This window comes from Myotis myotis, unplaced genomic scaffold (assembly GCF_014108235.1).
Source record: "Myotis myotis isolate mMyoMyo1 unplaced genomic scaffold, mMyoMyo1.p scaffold_m19_p_3, whole genome shotgun sequence".
Lineage (NCBI taxonomy): Eukaryota > Metazoa > Chordata > Mammalia > Chiroptera > Vespertilionidae > Myotis > Myotis myotis.
This window is the reverse complement of record NW_023416335.1, coordinates 173154623-173169720: the sequence shown is the minus strand read 5'-3', so window position 1 is coordinate 173169720 and position 15098 is coordinate 173154623. Positions and strand designations below refer to the sequence as shown.

Below are 15098 nucleotides of genomic sequence, written 5' to 3'. Positions count from 1 at the left end.
GCTTGTGGTGTAAGGATAAGTGTCATAGATCCACTCAGGACCTTAGAGTCACTCATAACCGCTTAATATAAAATAATCATTAACATACACAACAAAATATTTGGGCTGAATAAGGCTCTGCCATCCCCTTGATGCCCTTTCTATGCCCTGGCTGGGCAGCCTCCTTTCTAAGAATGCAGCACACATGCCTGCGTAACTCAGTGGTTGAGCATTTACCTACGAACCAGGAGGTCATGGTTCAATTCCTGGTCAGGGCACATGCTCCGGTTGCAGGCTCGATCCCCAGTAGAGAATGTGCAGGAGGCAATAGATCAATGATTCTCTCTTGTTGAGGTTTCTATCTCTCTCCCTCTCCCTTCCTTTCTGAAATCAATAAATATATATATATATATATATATATATATATATATATATATACATACATATATATATTTTAAAAAAGAATGTAGCACACATTTGTCTTCAATGTCACAATATGCACTTGGTTCATAGGACAGCTCCTATGCTTTGATGGGCCCAAGGATCTCATTCATACTGATGGGACTCAGGATTACACAGAACATGAGTCTCCAAAAGAAGCCGGGCACTTGGACCCAGGAGCAGAAAAACAATCGCTCTGAATGAGCAGGAGTGAAGGAGTGGGCTGGAGTGGGCAGCAGGACTGGGTGTGGAGGAACGGTGAAGTACATCCCCAGGTTGTTCTTGATCAGACAGGGCAGCTCTGCTCCCTGCCCTTCCTCAGCCAACCTGCGGTGGAGGTCTGAGTGACTCAGGAAGGGGCGTGGCCCTGACATTGAAGAATGGCCGGGGTCACCGCTGGGTTGAAGCTTCAGCACTCTGTTGGGAAAACTCCATCAACACTAACTCATCCAAAGAAAAATACTAGGGTGTATAAGAGCCCAGAGATCCTGAAAAAAATAAGCAGAGTGAGAATCATAAAGAGCACGCCACTGGGTTAGTTAGAGGAAAGGGGCCGTGGGTGCGCAGCAGAGCACGGAGCATAGCAAGGAGAAGGGCAGCCCGGCAGAGGGCTGCAGCTCTGATCTCCTCTGAGGCACCACTCGCATGCCCCCTGCACCTCCTTCCACCCCACCCCCAGCCATTTCTCCTGGGTCAGTGCCCTTATCTGAGGCTGTTAGAGTGAGGAGAATAGAGAACATTCTATTGCATATACTAGAAACACACCTAGAAATTCTCAGAAATATTGGAGGAAAATAATTACAGGAAAATATTGACATTCCTGCTTGTCAACGTGAGTAAGTGCACAGAGCAGGGCGATTTTGAGTCAAGATGCGCTGTGTTCTATAAAATATGACATAATTTTTCTTCATTGATTTGCAAGGCTGGGCATATTAAACCCAGAGTGCACATGGGTAACATTACAATTACTTTTGAATCTATTATTTTCTTCTCTGATAATGCTATAAACTAAGTAGGGCTAATATTTTAATCCTTTTTTTTTTAATAGTGGGAAAATAACTGTTCAGAAAGATTTATGAGATTCAGTCTCTGTGATAATACCCCAGGAACTTATTGCTTTAATTGCATTTATTGTGAATTTTCTATTTAATTTAGGTATTTTGTATGTTTATTCATTTGTCTAAATTTCTGGTATTCATATGAATTTATATTGTCTGTCTTATTAATACAAACTACTTTAATTTAAAATAATAGATAATAGTAATAAAACTTATCCTCTTTATAGAAATGATCGGGGATTAAATTTTCATTTGTTCGTTATCTTTTTATTGATTTTATTTACTTTTTTCGAGAAGACATGTTCAGACCCATAGGATTATATCTAGTTGCCTTCTTTTTTAAAAAATAAATAGTAGAAGTCATTTCCCTAACCTCTCAGCCAGGGAGGAATCTTTCTGGTGAATATAAAGCAAGAATCTAGCATTTTTTCACTCAGTTTCTAACAGCTGCTCTACCTAGTCTACAGACTAACCATTTTACCCATTTCAAGGGACTTGCTAAAAATCAGCACTGTACTGAGAAGCCTTCTTATTTCCAATCTGACAAGAGAGATAAACAAGCTATTTTGACGGATTCTGCAGCAAGGGAAAACTAATCAGAATGTTACCTAGGGGAGCAAAAAGTAGGAGATAACAAATACTAAATGTTTAGCAAGAAGGAATGCGTTTAAATGAAAACCTCTTAGACGGGTTTCACATCACGTACAAAGTACTCCTGCCATCATTTATGAGTGTGAGATTAGAGGTGTCTCCAGACCACCTTTTGTTCCCTTGGCCAGAAAACCACGGGCTTTATTTAACTCCCACGCAGCAGATGCCACTCCTTTCACACCGAACACCAAACTGTCCTCAAGCCCTCCGAGACAGCGGTGTCAGCTTTCTGCTTCATATGCTAGGGTGTGCAGTCCCTGTTGAATAGCTAACATTTATAGAACAGTTGTAATGTCCCAGGCACTATTCCAACTACTTTACAGGAGTTATTTCCCTGACTTCTACTTACTAACCACCTTATGTGATCTGTACCATGAACACCTTCATTCTATAGATGAGAAAACTGAGGTACAGAGACTTCAACTAACTCCCCAGAGCCACCCAGCTGGGAACGGCAAGTGAGGGCTTTGAATTCAGATACGAAGCTCCTAGGGCTACACTCAACTTCTTTGCTGTTTTGTCCCTAAATGCTGGAGGCTGATTTTAGAAGCAAGCTTTAACTGCTCTAACTTTTGAGCAAGTTAGCTGTATTTATTCATTCATTTATCTCACATTTATTAGTAATTTATGAAAAGCCAGTACCACGCTAGACCCATGCTAGACCTTTCTCTCCAGGAGTGCAGGTTCCAGTGAGAAAGGCTGAAAAATAAGGCCATGAGGACAGTGCTGGGTAGCAGGCAGCACCGCAAACCTGAGGCAAATAGAGGAAGACCGAGATCTCAGTGAGTCCGGGGAACGTCCTAGTGGAAGGACATCTGAGCAGCAGATTTGAAAAACAGTAAGAGTGAGTTAGGGAAACTTGCTAGCCAATTTTGCTCAGTGGTTAGAGTGCCGGCCTGCGTACTGAAGGGTTGTGGGTTCGATTCCGGACAAGGGCATGTACCTAGGTTGCAGGCTCAATCCCAGGCCTGGTTGGGCGTGTGTGGGAGGCAGCCAGTTGATGTGTTGCTCTCACAACCATGTTTCTCTTTCTCTCTCTCTTTCTCCCTTCTGCTCTCTCTGAAAAGCAATGGGAAAAATTATCCTCTGGGGAAGATTAACAAAACAAAACAAAACAACAACAAAAAAGAGTGAGTGAGGTGGAGGGAGTACAGAGGGAATCCGAGGTAGTCATAACAATACTTGTAGAGGAAAGGAAGCATAAAATCACAGGAAGGTTTGAACAGGCCAGCGGTGTCCACATCAGTGTGGTAGGAGGTGAGACCGGGAGCAGCCATCTTACGGTTCAGATGACATGTCCTCAGTGCTTGCTGTATGTGAGGCACCGGGGCAGGGCTCAGCATTGATTCCTGCATTTAATCCTTAAAATGTGAAGTATAGAGACTATTGCTATATGATTTTACAGATGAGAAAGCTGAGCCCCAAAGATGGTAAACCGATTAGCCAAAATCACATAGGCAGGATCTGAGCCAAGTAGGAGCCTGGGATTCCTGCTATTGATCCCTGGCTATACTGATAAATTTATGCAGACTGTTGCATACAAGGCCAATGAGATTGACCTTTTTAGAGTGCTTCTGTAGCAGACACACCCAGACTGCCATGTGCTAAAGCAGATTTCCCTGTGCTAACTTATTTTATGCCTTATTTCAAAGTGTCCACTAATAATAGCTACAATTAATCCATGGCTTAGTATTTGCCAAGTGCTACCTAATCTTGTATATTATTTCATTTGATCTCTACCTACATCAATGAAGTAGATACTGATAACTAAGAGAATAAAACTGCCTAACATTGTATAGTTACTAGTGTCAAAGTCAAAATTCAAACTCAGTTTCACAGATTCTGAAGCATGCATTCATTTTTTATCTTATTTATTTTGCTATATTCCTTTCATTAAAGCATTACAATTTTTCCATAAACTTGTGTTGAAAGAAAAATATGCATTTGGGACTGAAATCTTGTGACCAATTCCAGCACTCAAGTTCTGAGGTGCGATTTAATTGATGCTGCTCAGAGAAATGTGGAAAGCGCAACTATTAGTGTGTGATTTACTGTTGTTTAAACATTTATGGTCTTGTTTCCTTGAAGCTAGTTCTCATCAATTTATAATGTGATTTCCATGTAGCTAAGTAAGCAAAGTCTTAAAGTGACCTGAAAAGGCAAAGTTCAGAGATTTGCTATATATAGCTACTTCGGTGACAATTAAATGCTTCTAATCCCTGCATTAGTTAGGAGCAAAGCAGTTTTAAGTAGTCTGCATGTTTATAGGAAAACTTCAAATATTCTTTGAGACACGCAGTGGTCTTTTTCTTAGCAAGACTCTTTGGTATAACAATCCTCATACTATAATCATTAAGGGAACTTGGTCTTGGTTTGAACTTCAGATCCAGGATCTACTTATCTTAGTCTTTTTTTTTTTTAATAAAATGGATATAATGATCATAGCCACTTCACTGGGGGGTTGGGGTATTAGGTAACTAGAGGCATGGTGCACGGATTCATGCACTGATGGGGTCCCACCGACTGGCCTGTGGGGATCAAGCCAAAACCGGCTCTCTGACATCCCCTAAGGGGTCCTGGATTGCGAGGATGAAGGCCAGGCAGAGGGACCCCACGGGTGTGGGGAGGGATCGCAGGAGGGCTCCAGGGCATGTCCAGCCATCTCTCCCAGTCCCAATCAGCCGGACCCCAGCAGCAAGCTAACCTACCGGTCAGAGCGTCCTCCCCTGGTGGTCAGTGTGCATCATAGCAGCTGATTGAATGGTCAAACAGTCAGACACTTAGCATATTAGGCTTTTATTATATAGGATAATGCTTATCTTAAAAAAACAAAAACAAAACAACTCAGCGGAGCCTGACACAGAGTCCGTGTTCCACAAACTTCCCACCAACCCCTGGCATATTTGTTTCACCTTCCCCCTCATTTTCCCCAGCATGGTACTTCCACTCTAGCCAACTGTGGCTTCCGTTTGGCTTACAGCTATATTGTCAGTCCTACCTCTTTTTATTTTATTTTATTTTTTCATCACCATTTATCCCCCCTATGCCCTCTTCCATGTCCACCCATCCCCCCATTAGTTTCTTAAGTATAGATACATCCTTGCCACCTATACTGTTCTTCCCGTTCCTTTTACTAACTCATCATTATTATTTCAATGCTCACTTCAAAAGCCATTAAGGTTTTTGTTTCTTCTGAGTATATCCTTATCTTATATGTGCTTAATATTTAATCTCAAGTGCCCAGTAGAATATAAACAGATATAACTTTTAAATTGTCTTATGAAGGAGCACTAACTTGGGATCCTTCCAATCTGGATCTAATCACCGTTTTGACACCAAGGAACTGGGTGAGTTTGGGGAAGTCAGTCAATTGAGACCTCATTTCCAGAATCTGAAGAATGTAGAAGCCACTACATTGGTTTCACTGACTTTGAAAATTGGAGTACAAAATGTAGGATGTAGCAATTCCTTCTCTTAAAATATCTTACTCTCACAGATTCACCAGAGGGAGTCTCACCTCTACGTCAGTATCAAAGGAAGTCCCAACAATTACTATTAATGATCAGTTAGCCCATTTCATGTACTTTGGAGAGAACTGCCTATAGCGTTTAAAGGGAAATGATGAGAGAGTGTAGCTTCCCTGCCTTGATTCTGGCACCAGAAAAGAAGCCCACACACTGGGTTGCCTTTGCTCTGGGCAATATCCTAGAGACCTAGAGATGAGCAATCTGCACAGCTTTCCCAACATAGGTGGGAGGCAGGTTAGTCCTAGGGAAAAACTGAGAAAAATTTGGTTTCCTCTTTTTCTGCTCTTCATGAACCCATTGTTTGTGGGTGCTTGTTAATATTTGGCTCCAAACTAAAGTGGATTATAAGAGGTTTAAGAAAAATAAGGATAAGAATGGAGCCAGATATGCTCCATGGTTTAGTAGCTCTGTTAATCTAGGGCAAGTTAATGAACTCTGTGCCTCAGTTGCCACATCTCTGAAGTGATGTGAGGTTATTGTAAGAATAAGAGGATAATATATGCATAACACTTAGGAGATAGGAAGCACTCAATTATTGTTAATTAGTAGTAAGAACAAGAGCAGTAGTTTTCCTTCACACCCTTCTTTCCAGCTGCCGTCCTCCTCAGCGATACCTTGCCAGAAATCCTGATCTGTTTCCAAGCTACTTACCTCTATGAAGAAATCTGCATCGTTGATTTTTATTTTATCACAACCAATAAGAAAGCACTTCTTGTGTCACTAGAGTATTTTTTTTAACATCTCAGACAATGAAGACACTTGACTCATATCTAATGATTAGATCTGTCAAACTGGCGAATGGACCTAACCTTTCCAGGTACCTGAGTCTATGAGGTCACCCAAAGTATAATACATACATGTAAAGATTTGTTTATTTGTTTGAGTCAACCAATGATGTAGTCAGTAAGCATGGTTTACATGGATGGTGTAAGATGCAGTGACTCATGTTTTATTGCTAGCTGGAAGTGGGAATGAAACTGAGCTTGGCAATCTTTTTGATCTGGGTTCCCCAAGTTCACTAAGCAGGTAAGCGCACGAGGGGTTAAAATCTTGGCTTGGATGAATGCATGTGGAGGGATGAATCCACAGCTGGGTTCCTCAGCAGATGCAGTAGTATTGAATATAGACATTATAAGTTCAAATATGACTCTCTCTTGGCATCAATGAAGAACTTATAAAGACGAGGAGTGCGCTACATGTAGGTTATCCTTTGCACAATGTTCCAGGGAAGACTAATAACCTTGACCTTGTTAAGATTGCTTTTCTTAAACTATACCATCTCCAAAATATTTTCTGACCTGCAATGCTTTAGTTGTCCCTTCCTTACTGACCAGTGTTGTTTCTTCTAGTACCAAGCAAACCAGTAACTTATGTATAAGTTTAAACCTTTACCACACATCTTTATGCAATCTGAAACTAGTGCCATATTTTGTTTTGTTTTCTGGACAAAGAGATGAAAAGAAGTCAATATACTTGAAATCTGTGGTAAAGGGGAAGTGTTTTATTAAGACTCAGAACTTGTTTATTGAGAGTCCTTGACTTATTTAACATAAAAATATTAAATTCCATGTTTAAAGGAGATCTTTACTCTAGGTTTTCTTATCCTGGCTCTTCCAGATTCCACGTCATTTCTCCTAATGTATTCTGCCGGCCATTTTCTCTTCTGGAGGCAAAGCAGTAATGAGAAACAGACTCATAGGCTCTGCCATAGTCAAAACAACAAGCTTAAAGGCAAGCCACTCTTAGATTTTTAATTCTTCTTCCTTTTTAAAAATCTAAATGTATTCCCTTCAAAAGAATGAAATTCTGAAGGGTCAGGACCTTTTGTTTGCTGTATTTATAAACTAAATAACATTTAATCAGTGCTTAATTTAAATGTAATGAATGATGACACTTTATAATTTCCTTCTGCTTGCCATTCATTTTATTTAATACTAGAGGCCTGGTGCACAAAAATTTGTGCACTCGGTGGGGGTGGGGGGTCCCTCAGCCCAGCCTGTGCCCATTTGCAGTCCAGAACCCCTTGGGGGATGTCCACCTATTGACTTAGGCCCACTCCCCGGGGGATCAGGCCTAAGTTTGCAGTCAGACATCCTTCTGGCAGCCAGGGAGCCCTCAGGGGATGTCTGACTAAAGGCTTAGGCCCCCAAAGGGTCAGGTCTAAACCATTAGTTGGACATTCTTAGTGCTGCCACGGAGGTGGGAGAGGCTTCTGCCACCACCTCTGTGCTGGCCAGCCATGAACCAGCTTCTGGCTGAGTGGCACTCCTCATATGGAAGTGCACTGACCACCAGGGGGCAGCTCCTGCATTGAGCATCTGTCCCCTGGTGGCCAGCGCGCATCATAGCAACTAGCCATTCTGCCGTTCAGTCAATTTGCATATTAGCCTTTTATTATTATTATATAGGATGTCCCTATTTCCCCTCCTTTTGTCCCCTCTACCCAGCTTTTGCCCCCCACTTCTCTCTGGCCATCACCATACTGTTGTCTGTGTCCATGGGTTGTGCATATATTTTCTTTGGCTAATCCCTTCTTTAAATTCACTTCTTTAAATTTTTATTTTCAGATAAGTGCTTATAACTGCACTATTATATATTTTCTATTATATCATTTAGAATTAAGATATTTTTTAATTGAACCCTTGTAAATTTTAGCACAATTTAATAAATTATGCTAGGAGCAATTAGGAGACTTTTCATGTAATGCAGATACATTTCAATTAATATTTTATTAATTTTTAATTTTTTAATATTTTAATTTGAAATTATCTCATACATGTAAAAAAAAACTATAAAGTACTACAGCATGTTATATGTACCCTTCACCCAATTTCTTAGGTGTTAATAATTTAAACATAACCATTATACAACTAAGAAAATTTGGAATATATTTTTCTTATAATCTCTTTAATGTTACTTAATCCATTTACTTTGTTTTTGTTAATCTTCACCCAAGGATATTTTTCCATTGAATTTTAGAGAGAGTGAAGGGAAAGGGAGAGACACATTGATTGGTTGCCTCCTGCACATGCTCTGATAGGGACTGGGGATCAAGCCAGCAACTGAGGTACATGTCCTTGACTGGAATCTAACCTGGGACCCTTCAGTCCACAGGCTAATGCTCTATCCACTAAGCAAAACAGGCTGCAGCTTAATTCATTTACTTTTAATCTATATGTGTCTTTATATTTAAAGTGGGTTTTGTTTTTGATTCACCCTCATAATCTGTCTTTTAATTGGTGCATTTATGCCACTGACTTTCAGAGTGCTTACTGATAGAGTTACTGCCATATCTGGAGGCTTCTGGGGCTTCCAGGGCTCACCAGCAGCCCGGGACCGATCCAGTCCGGGCGGCAGGCAGGCGGCTCCTGGGGCTTGTGGGACAGGCAGGCGGCTTCTAGGGTCACACACGGGGTCCTGTATGGCGGCCCATATGAGCAGCTCATGCTGTCCCACCCTGCCTGCAGTATGCAAATTAGCCTCCATCTTTGTTGGCGGTTAATTTGCATATATCGCTGATTAGCCAATGGGAGGCATAGTGAAGGTACGGTCAATAACCATGTTTGGCTATTATTAGATAGGATTGATATTTTTAGCAAACATGGTTTTGAATGTTCAATATCCTTCTCTTTATCAGAGATATCTAAATTTCTTTGTGTTCTTTGAAATAAGCATGAAAAAACAAAAATTTAAAAATATCTCTCTATTGTAGAACCCAGAAGCTTTCACTTTCACAATTCTCCTCAAAGGCTTACAAAACTCCAAGCATTATGGCTGACCTTAGAGCTGAGGAATTGCAATGCAGTAGAAAGTAATATAAATTCTGTTCATCAAGTATGGCATGTTAGTCTGACAATGATGTTGGCTTTTGTGTGGGAATGCTGAATTTTGAGGAAGCATCAGAAGTCAACAGAGCATTTGCCCATGAGCACATTATCATGCACTCCTTTTCATTGCCTTTATATCCCCTCCCCTGTTTTTTCTCTCTTTGTTCAGAAAATCAGTGATAATAACTTTCATGTATACAACCCTTTTCATGTCAAGGAATCCCTAGCATTTTGCAAATCAAACACTTATATATCCCTCATCTACATATAAGCGCTTTTATGCTTCAATTAAATAGAAACCTAAAGCAACCAACTCCTTTCTGCTCACATGCCAGGGGCTGACCAGCAGACTCTGAGCAAGGGATGAGTAATTATTCTGACACATGTTTTTATGAAAGAGAGGGCTAAGGGACAGCCTGGCTAAAGGAACCAGATAACCCCACTCACCTGCCTCCTTAGGCTTTTATTGTAACAACAGATTGAAATAAAATTAACTATTAGATATTATCAACAGGGTAAGTATCCTTGAGAAAACACATGTATCTGTAGTATCTTTTAAACAAGGACTTTTTAAGTCTAAATATAAAAATTCCAGTAAAACACCCAGGGGCTTAGACTTGTTTGGAAAAGTCAAGGCAGGGTCTACTGCCTTTGGCAAGGTCCCTCAAGAGTCCTCTGACCTTTCACAGAATCCTCTTTACAGACTTTCCAACCAAGTCCCGTGCTTCCCCACACTCCCGCATGTTGACTTTTGAGGACTGACAACTCTAATCATGGTCCTCATAAAGGATCTTCCCTGGCACCAAAACAGTCCCAAAGAACTGTAATGAGAACGAAGTGGTCAAATGGCTGCTTTTGATTACAGCTTGGTAACCTTTGCAATGTGATGAGACAAAGGCAGAGTTTAAAGGAGGACCAGTGTGATATTTAAATATATTCCAACCATATGTTTGAATTAATTAATCTGATATTCTGACTTTCTTTGCCATCTGATCAGTTATATTAGTATGTATATAAAACTGAAATCAAGATGCCAAAAGGAGTGGGTGGAAGAAGAAGGAAAGAGTAAGGTAAATTTCAGTGTTAACATTGTGTTTCTTTTTTCCTCCTTTAGCTGCAGAAAAAGACACATTCACAGTTCTACTTAAGAAATTGATGGGTAGAATTTATTTGTGCTTAAGATCATCCAGGTTTTTTTATTTAAGCAAGTATTCTGGATCCTTTGGACACAGATATTTTTTAAACATAAATTCTGATTATCATACTTATTGCGAGATCATGTTATTTGTACACTTCATCATGGTTGAATGCTTTGAAGCACAAAATTATCAAATCCACAGAGTAAGAGTATTAAGAGCTCTTCTGAGCTCAGATTAATCATTACTTATGTGGAAAACCACTTATCTCCACTGAGATTCCAACATGTTGGTCAAGGATCATGTTTTTTTCTCTTCCTCAAACATGTCAATAGAAGTCAAAACTCCAGCTGCTACCTTTAATTACCTGAACAAAAATCTATTATGTGAGTAGTTCAAGTTTTAATTTATCCCCTGTTATGATACTAAAGTGTCAAGAGAAAAACATGAGATTCAGAGTATAATATACAGTCTGGAGAAGCTACTCAGGAGGTAGGTCTGCTAATAGATTTTGAAAACCAGATCATTTGAACACTAGAGAGCATTCGGAGCTTCTTCTGTGACTTCATCAATTTCATTTCTTAATCAGTTATTGATTTGCAACTCCCTTTTCATATTGCTCACATTGGAGTCAATTTCTTACTTTAATAATAATAATAATGTGAAGAAATCACTCCCTAGCATTGACTGGGCTATTCCTCAGGAAAGCATTCTAGTCTGCCCTCATTTTTCCTGTTTGTTGCAATGTAGTGTTTCTCTACTCGATACTATTGTGGAATTCCAAGAATTATGTCATTTTGTCAAGTTATTCACCGAATTCCCATGTATGATTTTAAAATAGCTGTCTCTATCTAGATGCCGTGGAGAAAAATATGGCTTCATTTGACATGAATAATACAATTATGTGTTAAAAAGAAATATGGGTATTTCAAAGATACTGGTGAGATCCCAAGTAGCCATGCTAATGGTCTGTGACTGTGAGTTGACATTTTTATCAGTTTATTTGTGATACCATGTAATAACCTGGTTATTATTGAACAGGAAAGGAGTAAAAGGCAGGGGCTGGATAATATAGGCATGCCATTTATATAGCTTTGCCAAAAAGCTGCATTTAACACTCCCCAAGTCTGTTCCCCAATGATGGATGGGGGAAGGGACTGGACAAAGGCAGTTTAGATGCATGCCCAGTAAGGTCTGAGTGATGTGGGAAGGTGCTTACCCGTCAGTCACACCTAGGAACAAATTAGTGGCCAGGATGTGCAAGCACTGCAAGCACAAGAAACCTGAATTTTTAAACTTCTAGACAAAGAAGCACGCTCTCTTCTCTCTCTGGCACACCGGGTTCCTGGCTGTTCTGTGGCAGAGGGTACACTCACCTGTGTTTGCAGGACTCATGGTCATGCGGCACTTCGCACAATGGACTAATGACTTTAATTAGCCTGGACGCTGCATTACACCTGGCTGCAACATGGAACACAAACTCTGGACAATGGCCTTGCTTTTGGCTTTGCTGACCCCACAGCTAGCCCTCCTCCTACAAGACTGGCTTAAGTGGGTGGGACTTTGGAACCGGATAAATGTAACTCCACACAAATAAAGCCTTTTACTACTTCTCATTCTCCCATGGGGGCTTCTGAAAATTCTTATTTCAGTGGACTCCAAGAACATCCCTCCCATGAGCAAAAGGGAAGTTTGACTCTCCGGTAACATTTGGATTCTCAAACTTGGATTTTTTTTTTTTAACTTAATGTCATGTCACTTTTTCAATATCCTGTTCAAGTAAAAAACTTCAAGACTTTCTCCAGTACCAATTTAATCTTGTGACTCATGTCAAGGCTCTCAATATGAACTGTCTAACCCCGTATTTTCTCCTAATCCTTCATGAGAATGACAGTGTGAAAGGCTTCCTAGACCCAATTCCAGTGTGTGTGTGTGTGTGTGTATGTGTGTGTGTGTAGAGGCAGTTCTCTGACACCAGCAAGTGTGTTCGAGAATTAACTCAATTCTGATGCTATCTTCTCAGAGATAGATCAGATCCCACAAGTTTCAGCTCAGTCCCATAGGACTTCCTCCACTTCAGACACCAGTTCAAGCCCAGGTTGTTTCCTGTGCTTCTGAATGACTGGTTATAAATCAGAGGTTCTTCTGACCTCTACCTTGAGTTTGACTCATTTGCTAGAATGCCTTACAGAACTCAAAAATCCATTTACTCACTAGATTTCTGATTTGTTACCAGGATATTGAACAATACCAATCAGCAGTGTGGTTGAAAAAGAGTGACAGAGTAGATCTGACAAGCTCAGGCTGCTGCATGGAAGGCCTGGCAAGCTCAGTGACAGAGCATGACCACTCAGGATGGTCTCATTATAAATTCCTAACCGGGCAGGTTATGGCAAAGTCACATCCCAGGCCCATAACTCCCTTAGCAAAGGTCAATCTTTAGCTCAAGTAAGCACTGTCCATTGCTCTTATGCATCTAGTATAACATACCTTTGAAATGTCAGCGTAATTTTTTTTCCAGAGCCCTAGGGTGAAACTATAGGCACCAAGCACAGAGACCACAGAAACCCTCATTGTTATCTTGTTCCTCACGTACCTTCTCTATGTGCTGGAAATGTCAATTATTCTGTACCCACCACTGTCAGAGAAGTAAGTGTCTCTCCATTTTCTTTTTTAACTCCTAGAGATTTCCCTCCTTTGTTTTCTGCTCTTCCATATTTTACCACCAATAGATTTCATGTAACCTTCCTTACGTTTTCTCCTTTGATTCTAAATATATAAGCGTGAGCTGCAAAACTGCCATTCTCCAGAGTATTTCTCAATCAGTTGAGATTTTTGCCTCCAGGCATGTCCTCAAAACTTGCCTCAAATAAATTCTTATGAAGCTTTCTACAGGTTTGGAAGTTCTTTCCTGGACAACAGCCAGATAAAGAGATACATACATAGGGAAATGTACCTGAAGGGGCCGGAACTTCCGCACTCTCTCCATGCATCTCCACATATTCAATAACTCGGAGCTCTCTGAACCCTTTTTGATTTTTGAGTTCTTCATTACACTGTCCTGATCGATCAAATTATTGGCTGCTGGCAATTGATTCAACCCCTCAATTCCTCTCCCCACTTCCCTCCCCCTAGAGGTCAGGTCCAGGGTGGGACTAAAAGAGCCAGTTCCCACCAGTAGGCGGTTTCCAAAAGGCACTTCATTAACATAACAAAGGACACTAAACACTGAGAACTGCAGTGGACAAATATTGGGTATTTTATTATAAATGGCTCCACCCAGGAAAATGGAAAGCTAATGCTGAAAAACCCAAACTTCCCAATGGTGTGTAGGTCACAGATTATGTAGGGCAAAATCATAAGACTCCTTGGGGTAGGAGTTCAGGGTTATACTGAGAGCTGGTTGGTCAGAGGTGAGGTAAGGGTGATACATCATTTCTTCAGGTCTTTTTAAAAAAATAATTACAGAGAGAAAGGAAGAGGGGGAGGGAGGAAGGGAGAGAGAGAAAGAGAGATTAATTAATTGTTCCACTTATTTACGCATTCATTGGTTGAGTATTATATGCGTCCTGACTGGGGATCAAACCTACAACCTTGGGATATTGGGATGAAGAAAAAAACAACTCAGCTATCCAGACAGGTCTTCAGGACAGTCCTAAGGGCTGCTCTGGTGTCCCTCTGACTGTCTGTTTTCATGAGAAAATAATCAGGGATCCTTCCACCTTAGAGTTCAGTAACTGAAACACAACTTAGGTCAAGATCTTAACTTTCACCTGTCAGAGGTCTAGACTCTGTGGACATTAGTCAGGTCAGGGCTATTGTCTTCTGCTGCCTTGAAGGTTGGTTATTCATTACCTGGGAGGAAGGTTAGGTCTCTGAGGGGTATATACAGAGAGATAGAGATATCATTTCTAGAACCAGTAGCTCAAATTGATACCATCCCTTCCACACAATTTCAGGTACTCATGCACCTCTTGAAGCCCATTCAAGAACTCTCCTAGGGCCTTAACCGGTTTGGCTCTGTGGATAGACCATCGGCCTGCGGACTCAAGTGTCCCAGGTTCGATTCTGGTCAAGGGCATGTATCTTGGTTGCGGCACATACCCAGTGGGGAGTGTGCAGGAGGCCAGGGTGTTTATCTTACTTGTACAAAGAATATAAAGAAATGCCACAGGCAATAGAAATATATCTGGCCTGTGCAATTAAGACAGCCATAAACCAAAAGGTATCTCTGGCCTGAGCAATTAAAGTGACCATAGTTAGGCCAAAAGTAGCCCTGACCTGAATAACTAGGAAGGCCATAAGATAAGGCCTTCTCTGCCAACACAGCTTGGCAGAGAAAGATAAATCAAAAGTGACTCCAGTCAACAAGATAAGGGGGAGAGAATATGGGGGACACCATGTAGGCTTTGAGCTTTGAAAACTAATTCTATGTAGCAGAATGACCAATAAGAAGGGACCAGGTTCAGACAAAGAACT

At 40.8% G+C, this 15098-nt stretch overlaps 1 pseudogene; it reads left to right on the top strand.

Moving 5' to 3' along the window:
• The first annotated feature begins 2139 nt into the window (after positions 1 to 2139).
• LOC118650695 overlaps positions 2140 to 15098 on the top strand; it is a 95239-nt pseudogene continuing 82280 nt past the window's right edge.